The sequence below is a fragment of the Leuciscus leuciscus genome (assembly GCF_965113295.1).
Source record: "Leuciscus leuciscus genome assembly, chromosome: 20".
NCBI lineage: Eukaryota > Metazoa > Chordata > Actinopteri > Cypriniformes > Leuciscidae > Leuciscus > Leuciscus leuciscus.
In genome coordinates this window covers 10,776,042-10,794,999 of record NC_138744.1, presented here as the reverse complement: position 1 = coordinate 10,794,999, position 18,958 = coordinate 10,776,042, and the positions used below count along the sequence as shown (strand labels likewise).

Here is an 18,958-nt window from a genome sequence, read left to right as displayed (position 1 = left end):
CTCCGTTTTTGCCGTTTTAGTGTGGACGGGAGGTGCAAACGTAGCAAAAGGTCTCCGTTTTTAAACGAAAACGCAGTAGTGTGGACGGGGCCTCAGGCTAAAATGTAGGTGACTTTCTTTCTTCAGTAGAACACTGATGGACAGACATCATCATGCGATAGAAAGCTTGAGTTCCAGACTCTTGTTTGCCTGGTAATAAAAATGTAAATAATGTTCAGTATATCTTGCAAAGACTGATCGTTCCGCTTCATAGGACCTTGAATAGGTCAGGAGCCACGGGTACTCTTTTTGTGTTACCTGTTTTTTGACTCTCAAAGTGATGGCAACCATTGACTTGAATTTTTTGAATCACCGAGGACTATAGGTTCATCTAAAATCATATTTAGTGTTCTGTTGAAGAAAGAAAGTCACCTACATCTTGGATGGCCCGAGGAAGAGTAAAATAACAGCACTGTAAAAAAATTCTAACCCTCCCAAATCAAAAAATTTCAAGTGACCGATAACATCTAAATTTTGCAATTGGCCCAAGTGAAATTCTTGTTGCAATAGTCTGTTAACATTGGCTCAATGAGAAATAATACGTCAGACTAATTGAAAAATTTAGATGTTATCGGTCACTTGAAATTTTTGACTTGGGGATGTAATTTTTTTTTACAGTGAGCAAATTTTCTTTTTTGGGTGAACTATTCCTTTAAGGCTTGAGCGACTTAAATCAGTGCAGTAACCAACAATGTGAAGTGTTTCATAAAAGAAATGTAATGACTGAAGTATGTCGCCACATTTTTATCTTAGTATTGCTATTTAATATAGTTAATTCCAATTGTTCAATTCTATTATAATTCACTTCTACGCTTCTAAAAAAAGACTGCACAAAGTCTTTGTATACATCATTTTTACTAATTGTTTTACATTTATTACCTAAATTATTTCATCATTTGAAAATTATGTTTTTCCACCAAATATATCTTAGTCAAAGATGCTAAAAGAATCATTGATGCAACCAGTACTGGAATCTGGAAGTCCTTATAATTCTCACCCATACCGGTCATTCAAAACTTGCTGAATCAGATCTTAGGAGTGTGATTAGGCAATGCCACATGGCATGTGTCTGGATTCATGGCTTGCGTCAGTAAACATCTGTTGGTTACATGGATTAAGCAATTGCAGTTTTTCTAATGGTATAATGGTAACAAGTATTATGTCTGTTAAACCAACTGTATCACAACTAGCAGATGTTACTGTGCAATCTATCCATCCACACTCTTTTGTCACCCAGACACAGTCCCTGAGTCACCTTTGACGCACCTAATCTCCGTACAGATCCAGTCAACTTAGAGGTGTGGGCTGTGAGAGGCACTATACGCTATCCCGTCACAGGGTTGGGTTTTTACGCCTCTTCTCGTACACATATCACCAACTCCCAAGTGGAAATGTTCCCAAATCTGTCAGAGAGATGCATTCAACCTGACAATGAATACCCGCACTGGAATGTAAACACTGGTCTGTACTTGTAACAGTCACATAAAACGTGTCTGGTTGGCATTCTCCAAGCTATAACTGGCAAACCTACTGTGACATACTATCAGAATGATAGTGAAATATGTGTTACTGCAGAGATTTTCTTGTAAAATCAGTATCCAGTGCAAATAAAACCTGTAGTTGAGGGATGGTGGAAAACCAAAGCCATGGTGCACTGCTATAGAAATCACAATGTATTCATAAATCATTCATAAAGTTTTTATTTTTTATAAACACAAAAATAAAAAATAAATAATTAACCATAATTTCATCAAAAAATGTAAATAAAACACAGGATATCTTTAAAAATGTATAACATTGTTTACAGATTATGATATATTGCCGATGCAACACTAATAAAAAGCATATCTTGAGCAATAATGGCACATTATAAATAGTGAGATACATGGTTTGATACAATTCATCATCTTCATGGCTGGGAGTTTTTGCTACATTGGTTGGTGACTCACCACATGCTGGAAACTTACGGTTCAAACATCTGTCCTGCAGGCTGATTATTTTGACTTGATTCATTCTTTCTGGTAAATGAAACTTTTTTTTTTTTTTTATGTTCCGTTCGTTGTGCCACCTTTCCATCTTGATGAAATTAGTAAGGTCTTTGCACTCTGCACGGAGAACCATTATCAGTGACATCAGTTTGATATATATATATATAAAAACAATTCTAGAAGAAGAAAACAACAAGAAAATTCAGAGGTCACAGAGAGAGCTGCAGTAAAAAAGTGTACAACACAAACACTTTTTATTAAAAAGTTAAAGAAGTTATTTATTTAGTGTTATGTATTTAGATTTCGACTTCAAGCTTAAAAAGTATAAATTGCTTTTTCAATTTGACATGATGTATACTACTGTATGTTCCATTAAACAAGGAAAATAATTTCTCCAAATAGCACTGTAAAATGCTTTCACTGTCACAATGTCTCTCACACATGCTCAGTTACAAACAGCACTTGAGCTATAATTTGTCAAGTAGGGTCAATGTGATCCAGTAAAATATATGTTAGATCTTCAGTGCTAACAGCATGGAAGCATGAAGAGAATAGTATGCTAGTGTAGGAAAAAATTAAAACAAATATTTAGATTTGAAACCACTGGTTGCTAATCAGAGTCAGCAGCCCAGCTGTTTAGCTTTTCACTGGGCCTGGAATCATCAAGAGGAGCCTTTCATTATCCAAGAAGTCATTTAAAAGGATCAATATGCTAAATTAATCATTACATCTTACATGTGCAATATCCCACCGCAGTTCCTGTTTTTGTACAGGGCTAATCTTAATAAAGCTCGGAATCTCCCCATGCGAACACATGCTCAAATCCACATGTGTAAGCAGACACATTTAAGCACATTATAGGGTGCCAAGTCAGGATTGTAAGTGCTGATCACTTCCCAATGCTTAATTAGCCTCCACATCTGTAAGAGATGAGAGCAAATGGCTGTGACATCATTTCTGATGAGAGGAAATCTGACTCAAGTGTTTCCATTTGGTGTTTGTGCATCTGTTTTGTGTTTGTATGTGGGGATGAATGACTAATTTCGGTTGCTTTTGGGCTTCTAAACAAACCTTGACTTCGACAGCATACAAGTTGTCATAATCTTTTATGGAACACCATGAACCGGCTCACCCTTGCTGACCTACAGAGCACACTGCAGTGGAATGCATAAAAAAAAATTGCTCACTGGGATCGCTTCTGAAATTTTTAGTCTCCTTACACTCCGATTTATACAGATGTTTATGTGGTGCACAGCTGTGCAAGAGTGTTTCCGTCTAAAGTAAACAGCTGCAAGATACTTGCATCATGAAGAAATCTGGTAGTGCAATGCAGATGCATGTGTGAATGGTCAAATGCACTTCTAGGTATGAATGTAAACACATTCAGTTTGTCTTGAAGGTGAACAAAGTAACTTTTTTACCTTAACCGAAACAGCTTCGGAGTCATTGGAATAGTTATATGACTTTTTTCGGGTTGAATGGTGGTCGTCTCGCACCCCCCAAGCACCTGTGAGCCGAAAAACCACCCTTGCAACTTTGAGCCGGCGAGGCGCCGGCCGCAGCGTCAGGAAGTATCGCGTGATATCAGGTCTCGCGATGTAATGAATTGCTTTACGGCAAAAAAATCTGCTAAAATTCTGTCATTATTGCGCTCCCTCTCGCTGTTCGAACTCGAATGAAGAAGACGTTTTAAAGAATGTCCCATCTGCTTTGATGTCGTTGATCTACTAGCCTCTGGTATCTGAGAGTCGCCAACGAGTTTTTCGACAGTGTTGTCAAATATCTATTCCGAAGCTGTAGGGGGAGCTCTATAGAGAAACCTGCGAGCAAAAAGCGAGAATACAGCGAAGAAATTCCCGAAACTGCAAAGCCCTGCTTTAAGAGAACATGCTGGACAAAGACTACATTCACACTGTCAGTCCAAATCCAACTATTTGTGTATCCGATTGGAATCTAATCTAAATGATTGACTCATTACTGTTCAGATCTGATTTGTGTGTCCCAAGGCTTTCTTTCATTTTCCAAAATATCTACATTGGCAACGACGTTGCGTTGGTAGGACTACTCCAAAAAAATATTTGCACATATAAACGTTCGTCAACCAGTCAGAATCAAGTATTCAACAGCCTTGCACATGTATTTCTGCTGTAGTATCGAAATTGGTATAGAGAATTATGAAATTGGTATTGGTAGCCATCAGTTTTGGTAGCGTGACAACCCTTGAGGTTTTGAGGAGATTTATTTTTTTGCAATGTTCCATGGAGCAGTAGGGAGAGCGGAGGTAGCTGTCGCCTTCTTTGAGGGAACACCTCAAAAGTCTTTCGCTGACCATGGCTCAGCACTTCACAGAAGCCCTTAAATGGGAGAAAGTGTCCGTGTTGTGTCTATAAAAGGATGTCGGCTATAGTGGATAGAAAGATGAAGATGATTTAGTGCAGAGGGCCTGGATAAGAGCAGAGGAGTGGGAAAGCAAAGACACTTGTTGACAAGGCTGCCTTGAGCAAAACCTTGAGGACACAAACACAGAGTTGAATGCTTCGATGACTTGTTTTCTGTTGACGTTTAGCACATGAAGTCTACCAAACCATGAATTACATTTTAAACAAACTTCTTAACTATTGTCATATTTTGACAGAGGTTCCAATGGTGTCAAAATGTGATCGCTACCATTATAATCTAGCGCTGTCTACACTGCATGTGTGCAACGTTTTGACTCTTGTGGTGCTGACAGCTAGGTTGATTATAATGGGAACAATCTAGTTTTATTGCATTATGTCACATCCTGTCATACTGATTGCATTAAAGACGTTCCCTTATAGCTTCGGAAAAATGTTAAGAGAATGTAGGAACATATTTAAATAGTTCTGCATCTCTTGTCTAGAGACGATTGGCATTTTTCCAAAACATTCAAGTCATACAGTAAACCACATAAACTTTATGACATGACTAATAATTTCTCTCAAGAAAAGAAGTTAAAGCTGTCCTGTATTCTGAATTTTCCCACATAGTAGGTCTTAGGAGGAGTTAGAGAGGAATTAAATTGACTGAATTGGAATGAGGGGTTCTTCAATGGAAACAATAACATTGTGTTTCTCCCCATGGCATGAAGTTGCCGTTCTTTTATATACAAGAGACAGAAGGATAGCGAACCAGTGCAGGAAAATGGATGAAATGCATAATTACACAAAACAAGAGCCAGATTGCCTAAACTCAAGTGCAGGAGTGCTGACACTAAAAGCCATTGCCTCACACTGAAAATATCCAACTGCTGAATGTTAATCTTAAAAGCCTTTTTTCATAATCGTATACTGTTTATGATTATGAAAAGAAAAAAAGAAAAAAAAAACTGAGAAGATTGGGAATGTGCACTGATATTTAACAATGTACATTATGCTATATGTGAAGGAATAAATCAATCCTATTAAAACAAGATGCCTTGACTTTGAACTAGGCTGCTAGCTCAGCCCAAAAAACTGCAGTCTTTCCTATTAATATGCAGCTGTCATGACAAAATCTATATATTTGGATGATCTATGATGAGATTTTCAGAAAGCCATGTGCAGAACCTGGCGCCACTCGCCACCTAAGACCGATGTCTTTACGTCTGGCTTTGGGTCTGTTTGGCTGTCTGCATATTCATTTATCTGTGGTGAGTTGCTCCACTTTGCCTAAAAAATGCACAACTGCACAGTGGAACTCACTTTGTCAAGTAAATCAACCAGGTTTGTTTTAGTAAGTGGGACAGATGGAGATTATAAAGGGTTGTGGGGTTTAATGAGGTTGGAAACATCATGGCAGAAAGCGGCGTATAGTAAGAGAGGTTTTAGAGGGAGGTGCCCAAGTTTGATAGATACTTAGATGAGGCCTTCTGATTTGATATCTGCATAATTATACCGTCTTATCTGCATTCACCATACTATCCATGCATACGTTTTTTTTTTTCACTCAAGAAACAACACACATTTTATCACTTGCAGCGAACAAGGCACTGAAGACAAATGGTGTTTTTGCATGGATGCATGATAAAGACAGTCCCACGTGACACAGTGAGATAAGACCATGATGAATTGCCCTTCTTATCCTCTGCAAAGTCAAAGAAATTTATTTTTTTCAACTTGCCCCATCAGACTTAAAATCGCATAAGCAATCAAGGTAGAGTATTACAGTACTTACTTCATGGCCTAAAACATCCTTATGACATGACAACTCAGCGGAAAATGATGCCACACTATAGAATATTTGTGTGGTTATCGCTGAATTGGCATTTTAAAGTATGCTATGCTAATTATCGTGCTAATTTTAGCCCTAGTTAATCTAAAGTTAAGGAATAGTTAATGAAAATCAATACTATAGTGTGACTATTTAACGTTTGCCAAGTTAGCGTTGATCCAACTACTAACCAGAGGCACCATGGGCACTGCAGAAGAGAGCGACAGGAGGTTACCCACAAATGCCTTACCCACCTTGGGACTCGGCGACATTATTTTGTCCCTTGACCTGATTTCGGTACATCTGAGATTCAGACCAAGGATGCCTATGAACGAACACAGCCACATATATCACATTTTAGCATTAGTTTTTATTGTAACTGAATTGAGTAGTTTGATAATCGAGGAACCAACAAATTAAACGACGGTCACGGCCCTTACAGGCAGCCAATGAGTGCAGAAGCCTGAACCCAGAGTCTATGAGGTAATGCCTCTCTACCAGCCCCCTCGTTTTGAGAATGACAGAAGGGATTTTGGGGGATGGTGGAGCGGATGGCGGGGGCACAACTGTTTGATTTATAGTCACCTTTGAAGTGAGATCATTCCTGCAGCGTGGCCAGTGCTCTGCTTTCTGGTGCCTGGAGCCTAGTCCCCTGTGAATGGAAATGGGGAAAAAAAGACCCCTGGAGGTCGCCAACACCCACAGCCGTTTGCATGCAAAGTATATGCTTCCCCATTTTATGGCAATTTATAGGCATACGTCTAGCCATGTGCTAAAGTTTTTTTTCTGGGTTTGCTTTTCTGCATGTGACATTTATCTTGAAGGTTACAGAAAAACGTGGCAGGAAAGAAAGAGAGGATGGGGAAAAGAAGGGAGGTGGTCTAGATGAGTCCTTGGAGAGTCATAAAAGAGAACCAAGGGAGACATGTTTAAGCCCAATCCAGCCACCAGTGGCGGTTGTTTTTCTTAGATCCTTCCACAGGAAAAAAAAGTGTGTGTCTGCAGATGCACATGCAAGTCTATATTTAGGAGCATTCTTTTTCTGCAGTGAGTTAAAACAATCTGACTAATTCTTTGCTTGTATGTAAGCCAAATATATGTGTGATACTTTCATTTTTATGTGAGCACAGTTTAACATCATGCAGAATAAATAATTAGTGATTAGCATTTTAATATTTTGCAATATTGACTCACTGGCTACATGTTACCACTGAATATGGTAGGGATAAAGTCTGTAAAGTCTGGCTGATATATCATGTTATGACCAATAACCAAAAATGGCTTATATTAAAATTCTATAATATTTTGTCTAAAAACAGAAAAGCCTAAAAATGAATATCATTCATCTTAAATTCCACAAGTGAATTTAGGTGTCACACAATTATGTACAGTAAAGTATGAGATTGGCTATACATTTAACTGTTTAATTAGTGTTTTTAAAGACCCCTGTGTTGAAAATCAAGTTTCTAATATTGTTTCTATGTCTATGTATGTTTTTAATATGCTTTAAGACAAACCATGTGCAAATACTTCAATCAACACCATTGCTGAGTATTTTCTCCTTAAAAACTTCAGTGTACTAAAGACAGTCTCAAAAATGCGGTTTGAAACTGACCCCTCTTTCCTATCATCACAAACTTGGCTTTTCCTATCATTTCTAAGGATGCTGATGTCTGACTCTGAGATGGCGAATGGCAACATGGTTTGTGAAACATTAGCAACACATTATTAGCTGTTTGAAAACGTAGTCAAGCCAACCCTATTGAAAAAAAAGTATACTTTACTGTACTTTAAATATATTCGCTTTTTCAATAGTACATTGCAAATATACTAACAAAAAATGTACTATCTTTAAATTAAAAGTATATTAGCATCATGCTTTTACCTATTTTCACAATACAACTTTTAACACACTTTAAAATAATTGTACTTTAGTATATTTTCTAAAAATATATTTTAGAAAAATATACTTGAAGTGAAAATTCAGGTTATTTTTTAAAAGTGTATTTATTTGCACTTTATTAAAAAATATTTTAGGTAATGATTCTTGTAACAATGCATTGAAAGTATACTTTCAAAATACATTATAGTATACAATAGGATTTTGTACAAAGTATAGCTAAGTTTTATTTGTCAAATAATGTATATTTGTTATGGAAGACAAAGTATGCAATTTGTAGTATTTTGAATAAGCCAAAGGTATTAATGAGCCTATACTTTTTGCTCAAATATATCACACCACGATAGCCTCGTGGGCAAGTGCGCCGACATGTGCTTCGGGAGACCTGAGTTTGAGTCCCGGCTAGAGGACCTTTCCTGATCCCGGATGTATTATAGATAGCCTAGACAGTGTGCAAAGACAGCCACAAAGCTACAAAGAGTGATACAAGAATTAAGAAGTATGAAAAATATGAATAGTTATGATAAATAATAGTAAATCAGGGATAATGGTTAGTTTAGAAGTCATAAAATAAACTGCAGAATTCCACTACTGAGAATCAGAATCAAGTATTCCAGAGCGCAAATGAATAGTTTTTCTCTTATCCACCGTTGGGAATTAGACCTGACAGTCTTGTGTAGCTCATTTCCAAACTTTATAGCATTATATAATCTTATCTAGTCTGTTGGATTAGGAGCGGGCCAGTGTGGGGTTGTGGTTATACGCTGTGGAAAGCAACCACCAACTGAGTAAGAGAAAAGATGTGTGTATGCAGCTGCTCGTAGTGTCGGCCCCCCCTGAACAACTACCCCATTGTTTCTAGATATTCTGCTGCGTTTATTTTAGTTTTGGTGTGCGCACATCGCCATTATCATTCTCCCTTGTCTCTGTCTTGCCTTCTGTTTTTGTTACTGACAATTTGTGTTTGTTTGTCTAGCTGTCAGATGCTGTGGGCAGATCTCTGAATGAAGGGCTATAGGAAGACGCCCCCTGAGAAAACTGAGTCTTTCAGTTGATTTACAATGGAAAAAAGAGCTGCATTACAGTGTTACAAGCACAGTTTTACTGGGACTTATAGAAGTTCAGATGTCTTATAGATTGATTTTGGGATCAGCTGACATAAAGGAAGACCCCCACAATGCAGCTGAGAGTGCATAGGTCACTTAACAACAGGAAGCCACTCTAGTTTATGTTGTATTGCCAACTGCAGGACAAAAGACAATGGACATCAGGCCTTTATGGCAAAAAATAAATAAATATATATATATATATATATATATATATATAATTACAATATTTTCTTATTTGGAGGGGAAAAAAAGGTGTAACACTGTGTACTTAATGTCTTTGCTGAGGGAATGATCTACAGTCCCATGATGCATTGCGAGCGACAACCAAAAACAATGGAAAAATAACTGATTTAAAGTTTTTGATCATAAGTATAGAAACAATATTAGACATGCACCAATGTTTAAAAGTTTGGAGTCAGTAATAAAAAAAATAAAAATAAAAATAAACTTTTTCAGCAAGGATGAGTTAAATTGATAAAAAGTGACCAACCATATATAAAGACTTTTACATAGTTACAAAATATTTCTATTTCAAATAAATGCTGTTCTTTTGAACTTTCTATTCATTAAACAATCACAAAAATGTTAAGCAGCACAACCCTTTTTCACATAAATAATAATCAGCATATTAGACTGATTTGATTTCTGAAGGATAATGTGACACTGAAGTCTTAAGTAATGGCTGCTGAAAATTCAGCTTTGCGTCACAGGAATGAAATTAAATTTGCAGTCAGTCTTCTTTAAAAAAATATTTGTAAAATCTTACAGACCCCAAAACTTTTGAACAGTATGTGGATACAAATATAGAAGTAGTTTGATGCAAATGAAGCGAGACCACATAGAATCAAGTTATGGTTGGTACAGTAAATAAGGGCTGATGGCTTCAACAGAACCATATACCATTGATTAAACACCTCTGAGCTCAAGGTAGCTCTGTCTTTAAATGTTTATGAGTTACTGATAAAAAGCTATTTCCCTATGGATAAAATGAATGGTATTTTTACTTCTGGAACCAAACTGTTACAATACGTTTAACCAAACATCCTGTTTCAATAGTAAATATGCCAACACAGGAAAGAAAACCCATGTGCCCATACTATTCGCATGATGAAGCTAGATATCACTGAAAACTGATTTTATTGCTCTGTGTAGCCAGGGCACTGTTTACATGTTGCCAAGGAGAAAAACCATAAACAATATGGTAGAAAAATAAAAGGATAGTATCCTGGACTGACTTCTGATGCTAAATCATCCTGGACGCTTCCTTCTGTACTTAGCTGGATCCCTTCACATGTTATGGCATTATTAGTTGTTTTTTTTTCCTTTCTATCAGCTTACCTTCACCAGGGACAAAGATAATCTGTCTTTTTCCTTCTGCACTGCCAGTCTTTATTTTATACAAGGCTAAATAAAAATTTCAAAAGCATTGCCTTCCATAAACAAGAGTAGTAATTCTGTCATAATTTACTCACCCTCATGTTGTTCCAAACTGTATGGCTTACTTTCTTCTGTAGCACAAAAAGTAAAAAAAAATATTTATAGAAAAATAAATATTTAAGGAAAAATATTTCCTTTACAGAAAGGAATTAAAATAATCACAAAATAAAAGCAAGGAAAATTAAAATAGTTATAAAAGAAATTAAAAGAGATCTATGATACAGTTATAAAATGAATTAAGAGTAAAAAGATGATGCATAGATAAACTTCTCATCTGACAAAACACTGGTGTATCATATTTTTCACAACTCCCAGTTTTACTCTGAGATTTTCCCATGCTGATTACACTGTGTCTGTGGTGTTCTTTTGGCACGCCTAAGAAATCTATTGGACATCTCCGATGGACCCGATTTTCCCCTAAAATCGGACAGGAGGAGCTCTAGGACTGACTCACGGGGTAACCTCGGTTCACTGCCCCATCAATCCGCACCCCAAAAACCCATTTGTTCAGAAGCTCTAGGAATGGAATCAATCCAGTCCACACCCCACAGAACCTCGAGTTTAATTACACATCAAACTCACTACTCCAACACAGACCCAGGCCATCAGCATGGTTTCATCTCTCAAGTTCCCCAATTAAGTACAAGAACCACAAGAACCAATTCAGTGAGTGATGAATTATGAATTAACCCATTTGGGTCGGTTCTTTACATGCATCTTTTAATCCGGTTCACAAATTAATTGACAAATTGGACGGATCTTCTTGAGTTCAGCTCAACAATCTAAAAAAAAATATAAGTGAATTATGGCTTAAATTTTAGTCTGTTTCTCGCACAAATCTATTGTATGGCTTCAGAAGCTTTTATAGTGCATAAGTCATGTGTACTACTTGTATAGTGTGTTTTTTTTTTAGCTTTACAGACATCACTATGAACTGTTGTTGGATAAAAAAAGACATGAAGATTCTTTGAAATATCTAATATTTTGATCAAAAGTTTAGAACAACATTAGGGTGAATAAATATTGACAATTAAAACATTTTGGTGAAATACTCCTATAAAATACTAGTGAAGAGTGAAGACACTGCATTATTTTCATTGGACGGTCATAGCGGCACCAAATTAGTGTTTTTGAGGGTTAATTGCTTGCAGATGCCTGGACTGACCTGGAAACCACTGCTGCTCTCATTCTGGTAAGACTGACCTCGCTGAATTAGTAACTTTTCATTAAAGAACAAAGTGAGACAAAGACCACCTAGCTACCATTTTTGACCCAAATTACCCTTATGCTCATGCGGTGCCGTGGTTATGGCGTAAGCCAGGTTTAAACCCACCCTTTCATGTGTTACGTGAATGCATTCTTATAATCTGCTGTGATGTGCAAAACAAGCACTATAAGAAAGATGTTCCTTCCATATGTGCTTGCCACTAATGGAAACATTGTTAAGCAAATCTAGTATTAATAGTATGTACAGAAATCTAGAAATAAAGATCAGAGTGGAAAACCATTCAACAAAAGGAGAGCTTTAACGACTCCATGACCTAATTTAATTTCTGAGAACTTCACATTATGTCAAATGTCATTTTTTGGAGTCACAATAGGCATACTTCAGTGGCCAAATTAGGGCTGTGCAAAATTCCCATTTTGGACCAAAGATAAAAGGCACTTCCTACTAATATGGTACACTATGGTGATAAAAGATTTAACATAATTAACCTATAATGAAAAAAAAGTCCCGTTAAAATACTTTTTCTTTTCTTAATATTATGTTTACTGCATGTTTTACCCTTTCGCGTGGAAAGTATAAAAAACAAACTACAACACTTTCAGCTTGAGAAAGAATGTAGGAGATAGCACCAAAAACCTTGGAGACTAGACCTAACAGGCCACATTGTGATGCCAACGAATATCAGTTGTGACTAGCAGAAAGAAGTACAAACAAAGAAAGCAAATAGGAAAGGCCTTGAACCCCCTCACGACCTGCTATGTTATTGCACATGAAGGAAAATCACAACTTGACTCAACTTATCGCAACTATGTTCCCACTGTTCTCATTGTTTTCATAACATTAAACAGGTCAGAGCACATCAACTTGACTTGGGTTCTCAGATATTTCTGTCCAAAGTTTGGGGTGGAAAAGAGGCACAAAAGAGTGAAAACGACATAAAGATTTACTTTAAAGTTTTGGTAACTGAGCGGATGAGTTCAGGCTCTTCAGTTTTACTGTTGTCTCAATGAGCAACGTCTCAGTCAGTGCTGTCATTGGGCATTCCTATGAAGTGGGTTTGGAAAGGCAAATTTGAATGTTACGCTCAATCTACCTCACCAGCGATTATTCTAACCATTGTAAATAATTTGTCATGTTGAGGATGGAGCAGTGTGCTCAAGAGCAGTTTCCATCAACAACATCAAAAGACATCTGATCAAGACAAGTGTTCCAGAGGTCAAAAAGCTCTCTGCTACAGCCTGTTGAAAAACCACCAGTGAAATTCAGGAGCTCACCCTTATCCTAAGGAAATGCTTTACAAATGCCCCTTGTGTTTGCCAGACCACCTTTCTGTGTCTTTATTTTCTACCCGGCATGGGGAAGAACGAGTCCAGACATCTGACGTGTAGCATTGCCAAGCCGCTGCAGCACTCTGCTCTAATCGTAGGGTTGTTCTAGAATATACAGAGCGGGACGGGCAGTACTCAGGCATCCAGTGTCCACACTTCACATCTGATGAGTGATCAGCTCAGCGTTGGTCCTACTCAATTCAAGTGTATTAGAGCTTCAATGAGAAAGAGTTACTTATATTGCTATTTGAGTTTTGTCAGTCAATCCATTCATCACCAATTATCCTTTTACTTCCCCCTTTACTTATCTTTTCCTCTTTCCTTTCCCCTTTATTTTCCTCTTTCCTTCCAGTTTACTTTCCTGTTTTATTTTCCCTTTACTTTCCCTTTTCCATTTGCTTTGCAATTTGCTTTCCTTTTCCTTTCCTATTTCCTTTCCCCCCCTTTGCTTTCTTCTTTCCTTTCTGTTTTACATTTTCCTTTTTCTTTCCAATTTGCTTTACTTTTACTTTCCTGTTTGCTTTTCCCTTTACTTTCCACTTTCCTTTTTCATTTGCTTTGCAATTTGCTTCCCCTTTCCTTTTCCATTTGCTTTGGAATTTGCTTTGCTTTCCTTTTCCTTTCCTATTTCCTTTTCCCCTTTCCCATTTGCTTTCTTTTTTCCTTTGTTTTATATTCCCCTTTTCTTCTTTCTTTCCAATTTGCTTTACTTTCCTGTTTGCTTTTCCCTTTACTTTACACATTTTCCTTTTCTTTTCCCATTTCCTTTTCCCTTTGCGTTCTTGTTTCCTTGACTTTTCCATTTCCTTTCCTCTTATTTTCCCCTCTGCTTTCCTCTTTCCAATTACATTTACTTTTCTTTTTCCATTTCATTTTCCATTTGCATTCATTTTATTTTCCTTTCCATTCCCTTTTGTTTCCCTTTGCTTTTCATTTCCTCTTTTCTTTCCCTATTCTGCCTCTCCTCTCTTGCATCATCCCTTAAAAAGAGCATGTGTTGATATTCACCTGACAGTATGTCACTTTAGGTTACAGTTCTCAGACATAAAAGCAAAGAAGCATTCAGTTACAGACGTTTGATGACACATGGAGGACAGTGACGCCAATGACCATGTTTGGTCAAAAATTCTACTCCGCGAAGTCACTGGGAAACAGAAAAGCGAGCGGGCTCATGGGATTACAATTGTTTTTGTTTGTTCTTGGAGCAATAATATACTCACTGCCTCTTTCTTACTGTCTTACATTATCCTCTGAACACCCTCCCCCAACAATGACCCAACCTCAGTCGTCTTTACCCCGGTTAAAAGAATAATTCTTGTTCTGACTCTCCACCGCTCTCATTTTGCATTATCCTCACCTTTTTTTTAATGCAGCAAAGCTGTGAACATTTCATTCACCAAGTCTTTCTCTGGTTTGTCTTGATTTACATGACCTGATACAACTCAAACCATACAAAGCTCCTTTTTCTCTTCATCCCAGTCCACCCTTCATACTGTCAGTTTCTATCTTTGTATTCTTCTTGCCTCTGAAGCACTTACCGGCAAATACCACAAAAAGTGAAGAAAAGACAGCCCTTCCTGCATTCTTCGGGCAATGACTCTCCAAACCTACTTTGGCACTCTGGAGTCAACTGCATACTTCTGTCAATAGAAAGCAGATGTTAAACTATAATGTATGGCAGTTTTTTTTTTTTTTTCTCTGTCTCTCTCTACACAGGAAGAAATATGTAGGCGAGACCTTTTTTAACCATCTACATGGATATAAATAAAGATGATGAATAAATCCACCTCTATTTTCACCTTTTCTTGGCGCAGTAGCTTGAGGAGAAGCACACCTGAAATGCAGATGCAATATGAATGCAAACGCTATAAGAAAGAAGTGTCACCATGTTTTTTGTTTGTTTGTTGACCATAATTTCATAGCATTCTGTGAAGTAATATATTTCATGGTATATAAATATGATTCTGTCAATGTGCTATGCTACCACTTAACACTCATCGTTTATTTGATTAAATACGGTAAAAACAGAAAAATTCGGAAATATTATTACGATTTAAAATAACTGGTTTCTATTTTAATACATTTTTAAATGCTGATTTGGTGCCTAGGAAACATGTGCTGCTTAATTTTTTGTGGAAACCGTTATACTTTTATTAGGATTCTTTGATAAATAGAAAGAACAGCTTTTTTTAAATAGATTTTTTGTAACATTATAAGTGTCTTAACAGTCACTTTTGATCAAGTATTAATTTCTTACAAAAACAAATCTTACTGACTTTTGAACGGTAGTTTATGTATTTTGCACGACGGATGATAAACCAAGCAAAAAATAAATAAATCTCAAATTCGACCACTATAAGCAAATACAAACAATCAAACCACCTAGCAATGCGCAAAAAAATAAAAACACCCAGAAGACCTTAGCAACTGCATAGCAAAACCACGTAAACCACCACAGAAACCTAGCATTGTGGCAGTGACTTTTGTATGGGCATTGGTCAAGCACAAGTTAGCTTAGTAGCTATAGCTGCAGATTGAATGTAAAGTTAGCATCATCATATTTGTTTTATTGTGCCTCTTCTTTTTATTTGAATTTTTTTCCACTTTGGCTTATTTTCTCTTTCATACAGAGCTGCAATTTAGAGTAAAGTTTCTGTGAAATAGAAGATTTCTTCCTCCTCAGTGCCTTTGCTAAAGCACAGTGACTTTAGCTAGCACTGCTGACAATGGCTTTAGGGCTTGCTAATTGACTGTGTAGCTCTGCGTGTCCTCTTTAATGACTGCTGCGCTAGCCTTTAGCTAAACTGTCTTGGCACAGATCAAGTGTAAAAGGTCAAACAACTATAGTGAAAATGCCAAAAAGGTTCATTTAAGGTCACTACTGTTGTGAAGGGAGCTAGAGTTAGCCTTGGATGATGGCTTACAGACACATCCATATACCTCTGGAAGGGCTTGTGGTTTGTGAGGGTGATTTTCAGAGTATATATATTCACACCCCTCGTCTACTTAAAAGCTTGGAAAATGACATCCATGTTAATGTTAGCTCCCTAAGCAGGTGCTCATTAATGTTCATTGATGTTTACGAGGTGAACCTGACTGTGCCATCCTCGTGCGGAATAAGGCTGTGTTTAAAAGGCTCATTGGAAATGACATGTTATGCATGGTCTGTGTCTGTTCTTCTGGCTTGTTCCTGTCTCACATCTAACATGTACTAAAATAGAAGAGGCTTCAAAATGAGCAAACAGACCCAGTACTGATCAGTCAGCCAAGAGTATCTGACTCCTTGCGTCAATGATCCAAGTAGTGATTTAATCTTTTGCAGGGGTAAATAGTACATTTGGTCGATAAAAAGGGTTAGAAAGAAAGAGAACTTGTTTATGCTGGTCATTGTCTGGTTTACGTCAAACCTTGTTGTTTTGCAAAGCTGTCTCGGTTTGGATTATTTGCTGATGATGGTCATTCTGAAGGATAACTGTGGTCAGTGACGTCTGTTCCACATGGCTGGGCCTGTAACAGAAGATGGATTCACGGTGTAAGCGAGATCGAGTCCTTTGACAGCGAGATCGAGTCCTTTGCGGTTGCGATGTCGAGTGTCTGGCCAGTATGTATGCTAACTGTTATCACGGTCACACTAGAGAAAATGGGTAGGATTTAAACTCTGTGGCGGCAGTCGAACAGATCATTTACTAACACTGTCAAATCATCCGCACCAGAGTAAACAACAAAGGCCCAATTTCACAAGCACAGCCATTACCAAAAGGCATATTCTAGAGCAGGGAATCTCAAACATTGGTCTGCAGATTACAATACATAATTGTTATAATTTGTGTGTATATATATATATATATATATATATATATATATATATATATATGTATGTATGTATGTATGTATGTATGTATGTATATATATGTATATATGCTTTTCATAAATATTTATTTTTTCATAAATATTTTATATTTAATAAATAAATAATTTATTTCATAAATAAAATAAACTACTAGATATAAATATTCTTTACTCGCATCTATTTTTTTTATTGTTATTATTATATTAATTTATATAATTATTTTTGTAATATTCTTGAGCATTTTTTTTCCCCCCATTGGATAACAATAAACAGTTGAGTAGAGATAGAGACAACCTACACACTTTTTAACTAGTGAACATTTGGCTCATTTGGGTTCATTACCTAAAAGTAGCTAGTAAATCTAATTCATTTCAATTCATCAAAAACAAAACCACAGTCTGGCAAACCTTTAGGTCAGCAGTTTATGTATCTAGACATTTTGCATGTTGGATGGATGATAAGCAACCACAAACAATAAGCAGCTAGCAATGCGCAAAAAGGACTCCTTAGCAACTAACGCCTTAGCAACTGCATAGCAAAACCATTGACTTTTGATTGGGCAAGCACCAGTTAGCTATAGTTAGTATCTAGTCACTAAATGTATTATTTCAAGTTGGTATGTAATATAAGTTAGTGTAAATAGGTATGTAATGTAAGCTTAAAACGGTAAGTAATAATTTTATGGAATTGGGTAGTTTCCTTCAGAGTTTTGGGATGTTTGAAAACCACTGTTCTAGAACATCAGCACATGACAGCAGATGTGTGAAGACAGCTACTATATGTTTAAAAATACCTAATGTAAGTAGACAGAGAAATTCGTATATCTCATCTGTCTGTCGTGCACCAAGTACTTTAATGGAGATAATGTGTCAATGAGCGAGCATAAACATTTGGATTTGTTTTTGAATGTTATCTCATCTCCATCGCCAATTGCCTCCCTGCTTCCTCCGATAAGGCTCTCTCTCCCTCTCTTCCCTTACTCTCTCTGCTGTTTTTTGCCTTATCTGATGTGACTGGAGCCAATCCTAAAAGGCAATATAAGTGCACATTTACATCTTCACCGCAGCTTTTTCATGTTGATACTGTGGCTTTACAACAGAACCATAAATGTTTTGTTTGTCAGACAGCATCCCATCTTGTCCCTGGAACCTGTCAGCTATTCATTTCAGCATGGATGTCTGATCTCTGAAATCCAGTATGGAGTCAGTGTAAAAGTGTGCACTTGTCATTTTACTGTAGCATTATCCTACCTGTACTTAAAAACTAACGTCGTGTATTTGTAATGGTAAAAAATATTGTGAATATAAAAACACTTATTTTTTGGGACAAAATATGTTTGGTCTAAGAAACTTAAGAATACCTGCTAAGATGAGTATTTTGGTTTATGCAACACATTTCACCAATATAAAAAAATTACAGTAATTACTACTGTAATTATATTACAATATAAAATAAATTAAAATTACATAATATTTCATTGTCATATTAATTGACATTTAGTCTAGCATAATCTAGTCAATGAAATTAAGATTATAGTTGACGAATTGATGAAAACTACCAAAAGTGTGAAATTGTAACAAACTGAACCTTAACTAAATAATCTAGCATCCTGAATACTGTATAATATATAACAGGTGTGTATGTACAGTATATATAATACATGATATATATATATATATATATATATATATATATATATATATATATATATATATATATATATATATATAGGCCTCCTTTGCCTCAGATAATATACAGTATTATCTGCTGGTGTTGTGTTTTCTGCTGACTGTAAATCAAATCTAGAGCTATCACTGTTCCTGGAGCTGCTCCAACGGCAGCCTGATCTCAGTGTGCTGCTGTCTGTAAA

The 18,958-nt window shown here is 36.6% G+C and overlaps 1 protein-coding gene and 1 long non-coding RNA gene across 2 annotated transcripts in view; one reads left to right on the top strand and one right to left on the bottom strand.

The window, feature by feature from the left end:
* fhl3a (four and a half LIM domains 3a) overlaps window positions 1–18,958 on the top strand; it is a 42,421-nt gene that overhangs the window by 6,465 nt on the left and 16,998 nt on the right. The window lies entirely within an intron of this gene.
* Window positions 11,055–18,958, bottom strand: part of LOC309483537 — an 88,865-nt gene continuing 80,961 nt past the window's right edge. Inside the window, exon 2 of the long non-coding RNA XR_014200588.1 lies at window positions 11,055–11,259. This is a non-coding gene — a long non-coding RNA (uncharacterized lncRNA). The remainder of the gene's footprint in view (window positions 11,260–18,958) is intronic.